Genomic DNA, 13,586 nt, shown 5'->3' with positions numbered 1-13,586 from the left:
AGGAAAAACAAATCACTGATGCATTCTGTTCATACAGTATATGATAAACTTGGCCAAATTAATTAATTTGTAATACTTTTAGTTGATTCCCTACTAAGGTCAATACATTTTTGAATATCCTTTTATGGATTCCGTGAGGGCCCTAATTATCATATTTGGACCAGAATGATGCTCTCCACTACCTATTGTTCCTGTAGTGATGATTCACTATCTTAATCGAATGTTTTCATAAATTATCTGCAGATAATCGCCCAAAAGCCTAGGCATACCAGTAGCCTATGTAAATTAGGGAGACAAATGAACTGCTCTCTCACCGATGCGATTCGGTAGGCTACACTGACTGACGAGACGAGAGTCACTCACTTCAGTATCACTGTCTGGCAAGACCCGACATCCTAGGAAAGGAAACCTAGGAAATCCTTTGGTTTACTTGTCCCGATGTGATACCATGGACATATACCCACGTTGCATGATTTATGAATGGCAAAGAGATATAGGAGATCGAATTTATTCAGTCAGTTCGACACCTTTTTATAAACTAGTCAATAGTTGCTGTTCAGTTGTCAATCAACGCACAGTAAATAGCCTATGTGCCACGACTCCGCGTATGTGAAGTCACATGAAAGAAAATCAGTGAATGTGTCAGAAAACAATAATTAGGCTACGTAGTGGATTTCGACTCATCGTTACTACTTACGTTACATTGGACGTGTAAATTCACGAGCACCACGTTCTCTCCTCCGGGTAAATACATTTGACCCCAACCAGAGATCTGTAAGCTATATAATGACGAGATGCTCCTGTCTCCGCCCTAACAATGGCAGTCGTTGTCCCAAAGGCGAGAAGGCAGGCGACAATCTTACGTCCAAAATAAGCCCCTAGAAACGCATTGGGCTTATTTTGGACAGATTCTGGTGAGAGTGAAACCTCTCGCTTAGCCTCTTGCTCTGTACTGCCTATCAATAGATCACTAGAAGATGCATATCGTTCATTCTAGTGGGAGAGGGCTCGACGGACTAGCGAATTGAAACTTAAAAATGAAAAGTAGCCTAATAATATGATGTGGAAAATGTAGCTGGCTGAAAATGAGTCAGTAAGCGGCTGATTAGCCGGCACTAATGAAAAGCACTGTGGACAGCCGACAAATGCGGCTTTTAAAGGCATTTTCCCCGATGTTCACAGAGATCACGTCCACAGTAAACACGCCACAGACGTCGGCTCAATCGGAAATGACCTTTAAATGTCAAGTGCGCTATAACGCGGATCTATCACGGATCAGATTGAATCCCAGCCTAAGATTATTACTATACACTTAATGATGATGATGTGAATTTAGGCTAGTCTGAAGGCCAGGATATAGTAGTTGTCTTGTCAAGACAAGACAGGGAATCAAGGTAATGAATAGTTGTGACAGTGAGGATCCGCTTTAGGCCACTGTGGATAGTGTATGAGGGTATAAACTGACACTGCAGACACTGTTGTTCAGGGTTGGGCTCAGGCAACTCCAGTCCTCAGGGGCCTGAGTGTCTGCTGATTCAGCCATTCTCTGTTGCCTAGAGATTAATTGATCCATTAAGTCACTGATTGCTCAGAGTGACACACCTGTTTCCCCAATCTAAAGCAGGTCTGAGAGTGAGAACAGAAACTAGCAGACAGACACTTGGGCCCCTGAGGACCAAAGATGCCCATTCCTGCTCTAATTAGAGAGTTACTGAAGTGTGAATGGAGGAGGGTGTGTGGGTGAGGGGAGGAGGGTGTGTGGGTGAGGGGAGGAGCGTGTGTGGGTGAGCGGAGGAGGGTGTGTGGGTGAGGGGAGGAGGGTGTGAAGGTGAGGGTGAGGAGGGTGTGAAGGTGAGGGTGAGGAGGGTGTGTGGGTGAGGGAAGGAGGGTTTGCGGGTGAGTGGAGGAGCGTGTGTGGGTGGAGGGTGTGTCTGCCACAACAATCTCTTTTCCCACCAGTGATATGTAATTGTTTTATGTCTCGTGTCAACCTTTGTCAAAGGAAACTATGGTAATTCTGTGTTTAAATCCGCTTCAGAACCACAATGTCCCTCAACGAGGAGGAATGCAAACATTCCGTTTCATAATTCCTTTATTGACACAGAGTTCTATCTGTCTCCATGCTCTCTGACTCACTGAAGAGATGTGTGTGTATGTGTGTGTGTGTGTGTGTATGTGTGTGTGTGTATGTGTGTGTGTGAGTGTGTGTGTGTATGTATGTGTGTGTATGTGTGTGTGTGTGTGTGTGTGTGTGTGTGTGTGTGTGTGTGTGTGTGTGTGTGTGTGTGTGTGTGTGTGTGTGTGTGCATTTGTGTATACGTGTGTGCATGCATGCGTGAGTGCGTGTCTGTTTGTGACTGGGTTTGCCTACACCATACGGAGCTTACAGTATGTATTTACTGCTTTGTAAGCACTGTCTGCATATCATACTGCCAAATTGTTTTTGCTGAAGCTGGCTGAAATGATTACAGTTAACTCTGCCTGCTCTCTCTCTCTCTCTCTCTCTCTCTCTCTCTCTCTCTCTCTCTCTCTCTCTCTCTCTCTCTCTCTCTCTCTCTCTCTCTCTCTCTCTCTCTCTCTCTCTCTCTCTCTCACACACACACAAACAAACAGATACACACAGATACACACACAAGCCCACACACACACACAGGTGTCCCCATCTGGATGTGGCTTGCACTCTAATGGCCCAGATTGAATCCAGGCATGGGACTGATTTGGGGCAGTGGGGGTTGCATACACTTTTGAATAATCATAAGCAACTCATTTTGTAATATCAACCCAACCTCACACATTCACCCAGTCCATCCCCACACTGATCTCTCTCCTCAAACATCCTTCCCTCCATCAACAGTCCTCTCCACTTCTCTCCTCTAACCTCCTTCCTATGTCAACACTCTTCTCCACTTCTAGCATCTCCCCCTCTCGCTCTCTCAATTCCATTCAATTCAATTGAAAGGGCTTTATTGGCATAGGAAGAATATGTTTACATTGCCAAAGCAAGTGAAATAGACAGGAAATTAACAAGGGAAATAAACAATCAGAAATTAACAGTAAACATTACACTCACAAGGAAATGTAAAATAACAGACATTTCAAATGTGATATTATTGGCTATTTACAGTGTTGTAACAATTGTGCAAATAGTTGAAGTATGAAAGGGAAAATAAACAAACAGATAAATATAGGTTGTATTTACATTTTTCTCTTTCTTATTCCTCTCTCTCTCTCTCTCTCTCTCTCTCTCTCTCTCTCTCTCTCTCTCTCTCCTCTCTCTCTCTCTCTCTCTCTCTCTCTCTCTCTCTCTCTCTCTCTCTCTCTCGCTCTCTCTAATTGCTCCTGTGTAACCACATAGATCATCTCCCCCTGTGCTCACACTATCTGACAGCTGCATGAGATCCCCCATAGGGAAGGAGAGATGGAGGAAGAGAGAGGGAGAGAGGGAGGAGGAGGAAGAGGGGAGGGAGGTGGGGACAGGGAAAGGGTGAGGGGGAGAGGGAGCTGGGGAGAAGGACAGAGGAGGGTAGAGGGAGAGGGAGAGGGATGAAGAGGGGAGGAAGGTCAGAAGAGGGAGAGGGGGAGAGGGAAAGGGAGGCGGAGATAGAGAGAGAGAGAGCGAGAGAGAGAGACGGAGGTCAGAAGAGGGAGAGAGGAGGGAGAGGGGGAAAGGGAGAGGAGAAAACGGAGAGGGAGAGGGAAGAGGTAGGTGGGGAGAGGGAGAGGGTCCTGTTGCTCTCCCTACATAGGGAATAGGGTGTCATTTGGGACACATACCTCACTTCTGCTCAGTGAGAATCAATAATTATTTAAAGGGACATATCACCGCTGCTCTATTTCACTATACATTTACATTTAGTCATTTAGCAGACGCTCTTATCCAGAGCGACTTACAGTTACATGTGCATACATTTTTTTTTTTTTTTTTTCATACCCCCCGTGGGAATCGAACCCACAACCCTGGCGTTGACAAACCAACTGAGCTACATCCCCGCCGCCATTCCCTCCCTACCCTGGACGACGCTGGGCCAATTGTGCGCCGCCCCATGGGTCTCCCGGTCGCGGCCGGCTACGACAGAGCCTGGATTCGAACCAGGATCTCTAGTGGCACAGCCTTAGACCACAACACCAAAAGTATGTGGACACCTGCTTGTCGAACATCTCATTCCAAAATCATGGGCATTAATATGGGGTTTGTCCCCCTTTGCTGCTATAACAGCCTCCACTCTTCTGGGAAGGCTTTCCACTAGATGTTGGAACATTGCTGCAGGGGCTTGCTTCCATTCAGCCACAAGAGCATTAGTGAGGTCACTGATGTTGGGAGATTAGGCCTGGCTCACGGTCGGTGTTCCAATTCATACCAAAGGTGTTCGATGGGGTTGAGGTCAGGGCTCTGTGCAGGTCAGTCAAGTTCTTCCACACCGATCTCGACAAACTATTTCTATATGGACCTCGCTTTGTGCACGGGGGCATTGTCATGCTGAAATAGAAAAAGGGCCTTCCCCAAACTGTTGCCACAAAGTTGGAAGCACACAATCATCTAGAATGTCATTGTATGCTGTAGCATTAAGATTTCCCTTCACTGGAACTAAGGGGCCTAGCCCAAACCATGGAAAACAGCCCCGGACCATTATTCCTCTTCCACCAAACTTTAAAGTTAGCACTATGCATTCAGCCAGGTAGCGTTCTCCTGGCATCCGCCAAACCCAGATTTGTCCATCGGACTGCCAGATGGTGAAGCGTGATTCATCACTCCAGAGAACACATTTCCACTACTCCAGAGTCCAATGGCGGCGAGCTTTACAACACTCCAGCCGACGCTTGGCATTGTGCATGGTGATCTTAGGCTTGTGTGCGGCTGCTAGGCCATGGAAACCCATTTCATGAAGCTCCCGGCGAACAGTTCTTGTGCTGACGCTTCCAGAGGCAGTTTGGAACTCGGTAGTGTGTTGCAACCGAGGACAGATGATTTTTACGTGTTACGCGCTTCAGCACTCGGCGGTCCCATTATGTGAGCTTGTGTGGCCTACCACTTTGCGGCTGAGCAATTGTTGCTCCTAGACATTTCCACTTCACAATAACAGCACTTACAGTTGACCGGGGCAGCTCTAGCAGGGCAGAAGTTTTACGAACTGAGATGTTGGAAAGGTGGCATCCTATGACGGTGCCATGCTGAAAGTCACTGAGCTCTTCAGTAAGGCCATTATACTGCCAATGTTTGTCTATGGAAATTGCATGGCTGTGTGCTCAATTTTATACACCTGTCAGCAACGGGTGTGGCTGAAATAGCCGAATCCACTCATTTGTAGGGGTGTCCACATACTTTTGTATATACAGTGCATTTGGAAAGTATTCAGACTCCTTGACTTTTTCCACATTTTGTTACATTACAACCTTATTCTAAAATGTTTTATATATATATATATATATATATATATATATATATATATATCCTCATCAATCTACACATACTACCCCATAATGACAAAGCGAAAACAGGTTGTTAGACATTTTTGCAAATGTATTAAAAATAAAAAACAGAAATACCTTATTTACATAAGTATTCAGACCCTTTGCTGTGAGACTCGAAATTGAGCGAAGGTGCATCCTGTTCCCATTGATCATCCTTGAGATGTTTCTACAACTTGATTGGAGTCCACCTGTGGTAAATTCAATTGATTGGACATGATTTGGAAAGGCACACACCTGTCTGTATAAGGTCCCACAGTTGACAGTGCATATCAGAGCAAAAACCAAACCATGAGGTCGAAGGAATTGTCTGTAGAGCTCCGATACAGGATTGTGTTGAGGCACAGATCTGGGGAAGGGTACCAAAACATTTCTGCAGCATTGAAGTCCCCAAGAACACAGTGGCCTCCATCGTTCTTAAGTGTAAGTTTGGAACCACCAAGACTCTTCCTAGAGCTGGCCGCCTGGCCAAACTGAGCAATCGGGGGAGAAGGGCCTTGGTCAGGGAGGTGATGAAGAACCCGATGGTCACTCTGACAGAGCTCCAGAGTTCCTCTGTGGAGATGGGAGAAACTTCCAGAAGGACAACCCTATCTGCAGCACTCCACCAATCAGGCCTTTATGGTAGAGTGGCCAGACGGAAGCCACTCCTCAGTAAAAGGCACATGACAGCACGCTTGGAGGCACCTAAAGGACTCTCAGACCATGAGAAACAAGATTCTCTGGTCTGATGAAGCCAAGATTGAACTCTTTGGCCTGAATGCCAAGCCTCACGTCTGGACGAAACCTGGCACCATCCCTACGGTGAAGCAATGTTGGTGGCAGCATCATGCTGTGGGGATGTTTTTCAGCGGCAGGGACTGGGAGACTAGTCAGGATCGAGGGAAAGATGAACGGAGCAAGGTACAGAGAGACCCTTGATAAAAACCTGCTTCAGAGCGCTCAGGACTTCAGACTGGGGACAACAGGACAACAGCCCTAAGCACACAGCCAAGACAACACAGGAGTGGCTTCGGGACAAGTGTCTTAATGTCCTTGAGTGGCCCAGCCAGAGTCCGGACTTGAACCCGATCCAACATCTCTGGAGAGACCTGAAAATAGCTGTGCAGCGATGCTCCCCATCCAACCTGACAGAGCTTGAGAGGATCTGCAGAGAAGAATAGGAGAGCTTGTAGCATCATACAAAAGAATACTTGAGGCTGTAATCGCTGCCAAAGGTGCTTCAACAAAGTACTGAGTAAAGGGTCTGAATACTTATGTAAATGTCATATTTCCATTTTTTTGCAAACATTTATAACATTCAGTTTTTGCTTTGTCATTATGGGGTATTGTGTGTAGATTGATGAGGGGGGAAAACTATTGAATCCATTTTAGAATAATGCTGTAACGGAAACAAAATGTGAAAAAAGTCAAGGGGTCTGAATACTTTCCGAATGCACTGTATATACAGTAGAAGAAAAATATACTACTAATGCCTATAATTACTACAGTTCTACAAAGGGAATAATTGCATATGGTGTGTTTGGGTGGTGCAGTGAGGTGTTCGGAGTCACTTTGATTCAAGGGGAGTTTGTTGTTATGGGACCTTTCACATCTCCTCTTGAGAGTCATCAACTTCTTTGTATCCAAGTGGTATTGTCTGTGAGAGTAAGACGTTGTGTACTCTCTGTATTCGTACTGTAGCAGCATGGTGTAGAATGACATCTCACAGACACACTTTAACTAGCTAGGTATACACAGGTATAGTTACTCCAAGACTAATATGAGTCATCAAGCCAAAGTCTGTCATGAGCCTCTCACTCCACCGGGTTACCACCTTAGTTTCTTCCACTCTGCTCACCACTCTCTCTACTCAGCCTAACTAGCTCCACCTGTCCCTGCTCTGCTCTGCTCTAATTACTCTGCCAGCTGCGCTGCATTACCCACTACCTCTCCCAGTATTTAAGGCCCTGTCTTTCAGCTCTCCGGTGTCAGATCGTCTGCAAAGCTCACACCCGGAACCCGTTTGCTCGCGCTTCTGGCTCACCCTGGTTTTGTGACCCCGGACCTGCCTGTTTTTTGGATACTCTTCTGCCTCAGGAGATCCAGACCTGCTTCTGCCATTACGACTCCTGACTACTCTTCAATCCCGGTAACTCTGACCAGCCTTCTGCCTTGCTACTACGTATTTTGGATTTCCCTTGAACTGTACTGCTGCCTGGTTTCATTCCGCCCTGTTGTGTCTGTGTCTCCCCCCCCCAGGACTTCTGGACCACCCACCACCGGCTTCATAGGACGCATCGCTGCCACTGGGGGGGGCACAGACCCAGCGCATTGGACGGGATCCCTGTTACCCCTGGAGCCTTCATTCACTCCCTACTTCCCTTTTCCCTTAAGTTTAATAAACTTTCTGGTGTGACGCAATTGTGGTCCTCTGGTCGTCTGTCTGAACCGTGACAGTACGATCTGACCATTATGGACTCAGCGCACACTTTCCCCGACATGGAAACCGATGAGCATGAGCAGCAGTTCCAGCAGCAGCAACAACAACTCGCCATGATCATTCAACTCCTCACCAACCTGACCCCAGCCAGTCTGCCCACCAGCCCTGCCCCCGAGTTACCTGCCCCGGTCATTGCAGCCGCTGCTCCGGAACCCAAGATTGGAAACCCCGAGCGGTTCAACGGCGATTCAACCCAGGTCCGGCCATTCCTGACTAGCTGCCGACTTCAGTTCTCCTTGCAGCCACGGACCTTCGCCACGGAGGGGGCTAAAGTTGGGTATGCCATCACTCACCTGACGGGCCGAGCTCGACTCTGGGGAACAGCAGAGTTCGAACGTCAAACCCCCGCATGTGCAACCTTCGACCTGTTTGCTGAGGAGATGCTGAAGGTGTTTGACCTGGATTCACCAACCGCAGAGGCGTCTCGTGAACTGTTCAGTATTCGACAAGGCAGACGTACAGTCGCAGACCATTCCATCGACTTCCGAACCCTGGCTAGACGAAGTTCTTGGAACACACCATCGTTGGTGGACGCGTTCTTCCATAGTTTGGCTGACTATATCAAGGACGAGTTGGTCTCCCATGAACTGCCTTCCACTCTTGATGAAGCCATCGCACTGACCGTCAGGATCGACAGAAGGATACAGACCCGTCGTCGTGAGAGGGGGCGCCAAGGTCCACCTACTACCGGCATTCGGAGAGGTCCGACTGGGCTCCTGTCATCTACTGCCACTCACCCAGGTCAGCTTGATCAGTCTGAGCCTATGGAGATTGGGCGAGCCTCTCTCACTCCTGCAGAGCGCCAGCGACGCTTCACCTCAAACCTCTGCCTCTATTGTGGAGGTGATGGACATCGTGTGGTAACCTGCCCTTTAAAGGGCCGAAGCTCACCGGGCATAGGGGGAGTCCGGTTGAGTTCAATGACCATCCAGTCCTCCGACCGCAAACCCCTGCTGCAAGTTCACCTCCGCCTCTCTGACTCAACTCACACCCTGGCTGCTCTGGTGGATTCTGGCGCCGAAGCCAACATAATGGACATCAAGCTGGCACGCCAACTGGGACTGGAGAACCTCCGTTTGACACCTCCTATTCCTGCCCGGGCACTGGACGGACACTTACTCGGATCGGTCACTCATGTCACGGCCCCGGTCTCGATGGGTCTGTCCGGAAACCATCAAGAAACTATCCAGTTTCACCTGCTCCCCTCTCCAGGCCAACCCCTTATCCTGGGTTACCCATGGCTCCGCCGGCACAACCCTCAGCTCGACTGGGTGACCGGGGTGATCAGGGAGTGGGGAGAGGACTGCCACCGAACCTGCCTGCTTGCTGCCGCACTACCCCCTCGGCCAGTACCTACTAACTCCGCTCCTGACCTCTCCAATGTCCCAGAATGCTACCATGGTCTCAGAGAGGTGTTTAACAAAGCAAGAGCCACATCTCTGCCCCCTCACCGACCGTACGACTGTGCCATCGACCTCCTCCCTGGAACAGCCCCTCCAAAGGGTCGTCTTTATTCGTTGTCTGCTCCTGAAAGAAAGTCCATGGAGGACTACATCAATGGCTCTCTGTCCGCAGGATTAATCCGTTCATCTTCATCTCCTGCTGGTGCTGGCTTCTTCTTTGTGGGGAAGAAGGACGGATCTCTTCGCCCCTGCATCGACTACAGGGGACTCAACGACATCACAGTGAAAAACCGTTACCCTCTGCCTCTGCTCACCTCTGCTTTTGAGTTGCTCCAGGGAGCCACTGTTTTTACCAAGTTGGATCTCAGAAACGCTTACCACCTAGTGCGGATCCGGGAGGGAGATGAATGGAAAACCGCATTCAATACACCAACAGGCCACTACGAGTATCTGGTTATGCCTTTTGGCCTCACCAATGCTCCTGCTGTGTTCCAGGCTCTAGTGAATGATGTACTGCGGGACATGTTAAACAAGTTTGTCTTCGTTTACCTGGATGACATCTTAATCTACTCCAGAAACCTGTCTGAACACACCCGCCATGTCCAGCAAGTCCTTCATCGTCTTCTGGAGAATTCCCTCTACGCCAAGGCAGAGAAATGTGAGTTTCACGTCAAGACAGTGGCCTTCCTGGGGTACATAGTGGCAGAGGGAAGTATCCAAATGGATCCTGCCAAAGTATCAGCAGTCACTTCATGGCCAGTTCCGGAGAACAGAAAGAAGCTGCAACAGTTTCTGGGGTTTGCTAACTTCTATAGAAAGTTTATCCGGAACTACAGTACCGTTGCTGCCCCTCTCACTGCTCTAACCAGCACCAAGCAACCCTTCACCTGGACCCCAGCAGCCGACAAAGCCTTCAGTACCCTCAAGGTGAGGTTCACCTCCGCTCCCATCCTCCAGATGCCTGATGTGGACCGGCAATTCATTGTGGAGGTGGACGCCTCGGATGTGGGAGTTGGTGCTGTGATTTCTCAGTGGGCTGCGGAGGATAGGAAGCTCCATCCCTGTGCCTTTTTCTCACGTCGGTTGTCCCCCTCTGAGTGCAATTACGACATAGGGAACCGTGAGCTGTTGGCTGTGAAGCTTGCCTTGGAGGAGTGGCGTCACTGGCTGGAGGGGTCCACCATTCCATTTCTCGTTTGGACCGATCATAAGAACTTGGAGTACATCCGCACGGCCAAACGGTTGAACTCCAGGCAGTCCCGCTGGGCCCTGTTCTTCACCAGGTTTAATTTCACTCTGTCATACCGGCCTGGATCACGCAACACCAAGCCAGACGCCCTCTCCCGTCAATTCCAGAAGGATGACACCCCCTCCAAGGACCCTGTGTCGATTCTGCCAAGTCCCTGCATCGTTGCAGCTCTGACCTGGGCTGTTGAGGAACAGGTGCTGGAGGCTCTCCGTAACCAGCCAGGTCCCAGCACTTGCCCAGCTGACCGCCTTTTTGTCCCCGAAGACCTGAGGTCCCAGGTCGTTCAGTGGGGACATGACTCCCGCCTAGCTTGTCACCCTGGCTCCACCCGCACTTACAACCTGCTCGCCCAGAGGTTCTGGTGGCCCTCTCTGAGGAAGGATGTACGGGAATTCGTCCAAGCCTGCCCCATCTGCAACCAACACAAGTCGTCCTGCCAGCCCCCAGCCGGATTGCTGCAGCCCCTGCCTGTGCCCAGACGTCCCTGGTCTCACATCGCCCTTGACTTTGTCACGGGGCTGCCCCCTTCAAGTGGCATGACCGTCATTCTCACCATAGTTGACCGTTTCAGCAAGATGGCACACTTCATTCCCCTCCCCAAGCTCCCAACCGCCAAGGAGACCGCCCAGGTGGTCCTGGAACACGTCTTCCGGATCCACGGACTGCCAAAGGATGTAGTTTCTGACCGTGGTCCACAATTCTCCTCCGCTTTTTGGAAGGAGTTCTGTCACCTGCTGGGAGCCACAGTCAGTCTGACTTCCGGATTCCATCCCCAATCCAATGGGCAGTCAGAGCGGGCTAATCAGGAGCTCGAGAAGGCACTGCGATGCATGACTTCACGCAACCCCCACTCCTGGTCGCAGCAATTGACATGGGTGGAGTACGCACACAATTCTCTGACCTGCTCTGCCATCGGTATGTCCCCTTTCCAATGTGTTTATGGATACCAGCCTCCTCTATTTGCCAGCCAGGAAGAGGAGGTTACTTGCCCATCTGCACTTGCTTTTGCCCGTCGATGTCGCCGCACCTGGTCACAAGCCCGAGCCACACTCCTCAGATCCGTTGCCAGCTACACTACCGGGGCCAACCGTCGGAGAATTCCTGCTCCCACCTACCATGTTGGTCAAAGGGTGTGGTTGTCAGCGAAGAACCTGCCACTCAGGGTGGAGTCGCAGAAGCTGGCACCTCGGTTCATTGGCCCATTCCCTATCATAAGAGTGATTAGCCCAACTGCTGTCCGGCTCCAACTGCCTAATTCCCTGAGGGTGCACCCCACTTTCCATGTGTCTAAGATTAAGCCCATCCATGAGAGTCCGCTGGTCCCTGCTGCGCCTTGTCCTCCTCCTCCACGGCTCGTCGATGGTGGTCTGGTTTACACCGTCCGCCGCCTGCTTCGGTCCAGACGGAGGGGTAGGGGTCTCCAGTACCTCATTGACTGGGAGGGCTATGGACCTGAGGAAAGGACCTGGGTGCCAGCTAGTCGGATTGTGGATAGGACTCTCATCACCGCTTTCCACCAACGGCATCCTGATCAACCTGCAATCCGTAGGGGCCGCCCCAGAGGGGTCCCTAACCGTCCTGCCCGCTCGGCTTCCTGTCCTGTGCCTGATCCTGTCTCGGGACCTGTCCCATCTCCCGACCACGGCCCTCCGGCTTCCTCCGAGGATGAGGACGTTCACTCGGACCGTTCGGAGGAGTTCTAGCCCTCCTCCGGCTCCCCTCCTCCCGCCCGGCGTGGTGTTGCTCTTGGGACTTCTGGGGCCGTCCCTTGGGGGGGGGGTTCTGTCATGAGCCTCTCACTCCACCGGGTTACCACCTTAGTTTCTTCCACTCTGCTCACCACTCTCTCTACTCAGCCTAACTAGCTCCACCTGTCCCTGCTCTGCTCTGCTCTAATTACTCTGCCAGCTGCGCTGCATTACCCACTACCTCTCCCAGTATTTAAGGCCCTGTCTTTCAGCTCTCCGGTGTCAGATCGTCTGCAAAGCTCACACCCGGAACCCGTTTGCTCGCGCTTCTGGCTCACCCTGGTTTTGTGACCCCGGACCTGCCTGTTTTTTGGATACTCTTCTGCCTCAGGAGATCCAGACCTGCTTCTGCCATTACGACTCCTGACTACTCTTCAATCCCGGTAACTCTGACCAGCCTTCTGCCTTGCTACTACGTATTTTGGATTTCCCTTGAACTGTACTGCTGCCTGGTTTCATTCCGCCCTGTTGTGTCTGTGTCTCCCCCCCCCAGGACTTCTGGACCACCCACCACCGGCTTCATAGGACGCATCGCTGCCACTGGGGGGGGCACAGACCCAGCGCATTGGACGGGATCCCTGTTACCCCTGGAGCCTTCATTCACTCCCTACTTCCCTTTTCCCTTAAGTTTAATAAACTTTCTGGTGTGACGCAATTGTGGTCCTCTGGTCGTCTGTCTGAACCGTGACAAAGTCAAAACAATGTTTCGTTGTCCAGCTCTTCTTGGAAAGAGGAATCATCAGAAGCAGCCATTGTAGCTAATTATTTAGCAGTCTTGGATAGACAGTAGACGGCAACATAGCTCCCATTAACCCGTAAGCTAGCCAGGGAAAATGAGTCGACCTAGATATACAGCAATGTCCTGGCAGATAGGAACATCGTTGAGACAAGTCCAATGGCTCTATTGAACAACGACAACCATATCTACTCGCTGCTAGCGTGATCCTGCAATCGGCGAAACACAAAGGCCCAATAATTGCAACAAAACATGACTCCATTCATTTTTAGATCAGACAGCAGGCGCAATCAACTAATGACGTCATTGGTTGAACTCTCCCGGCGCAAAAAGAAGAAGAAAATACAGCTATAGTGCATAGTTATGTCTGAAACATCCTCTCATCACTCATCATTATATAGGGAGACTGGAAAAACACCCCAAATAGTATCTAGCGGTGAAGTTTCCCTTCAATACTTAATCATTGACAGGTGTAGGAGAGTAGGTCAGAGGTCAGGTCAGG

The 13,586-nt window shown here is 50.1% G+C and overlaps 1 protein-coding gene across 1 annotated transcript in view; it reads right to left on the bottom strand.

Annotated features, from left to right (window-relative positions):
• The window catches only part of LOC311115481 (voltage-gated delayed rectifier potassium channel KCNH8-like), a gene marked incomplete at both ends in the record, with an annotated part of 51,411 nt that overhangs the window by 15,699 nt on the left and 22,126 nt on the right, over positions 1–13,586 (bottom strand). The gene's annotated exons all lie outside the window — the stretch shown is intronic.

Source organism: Coregonus lavaretus, assembly GCF_964263955.1.
Source record: "Coregonus lavaretus genome assembly, contig: HAP1_SCAFFOLD_2120, whole genome shotgun sequence".
Taxonomy (NCBI): Eukaryota; Metazoa; Chordata; class Actinopteri; order Salmoniformes; family Salmonidae; genus Coregonus; species Coregonus lavaretus.
Note: the sequence above shows the minus strand (reverse complement) of the source record. Positions and strands in the feature narration are given on the sequence as shown.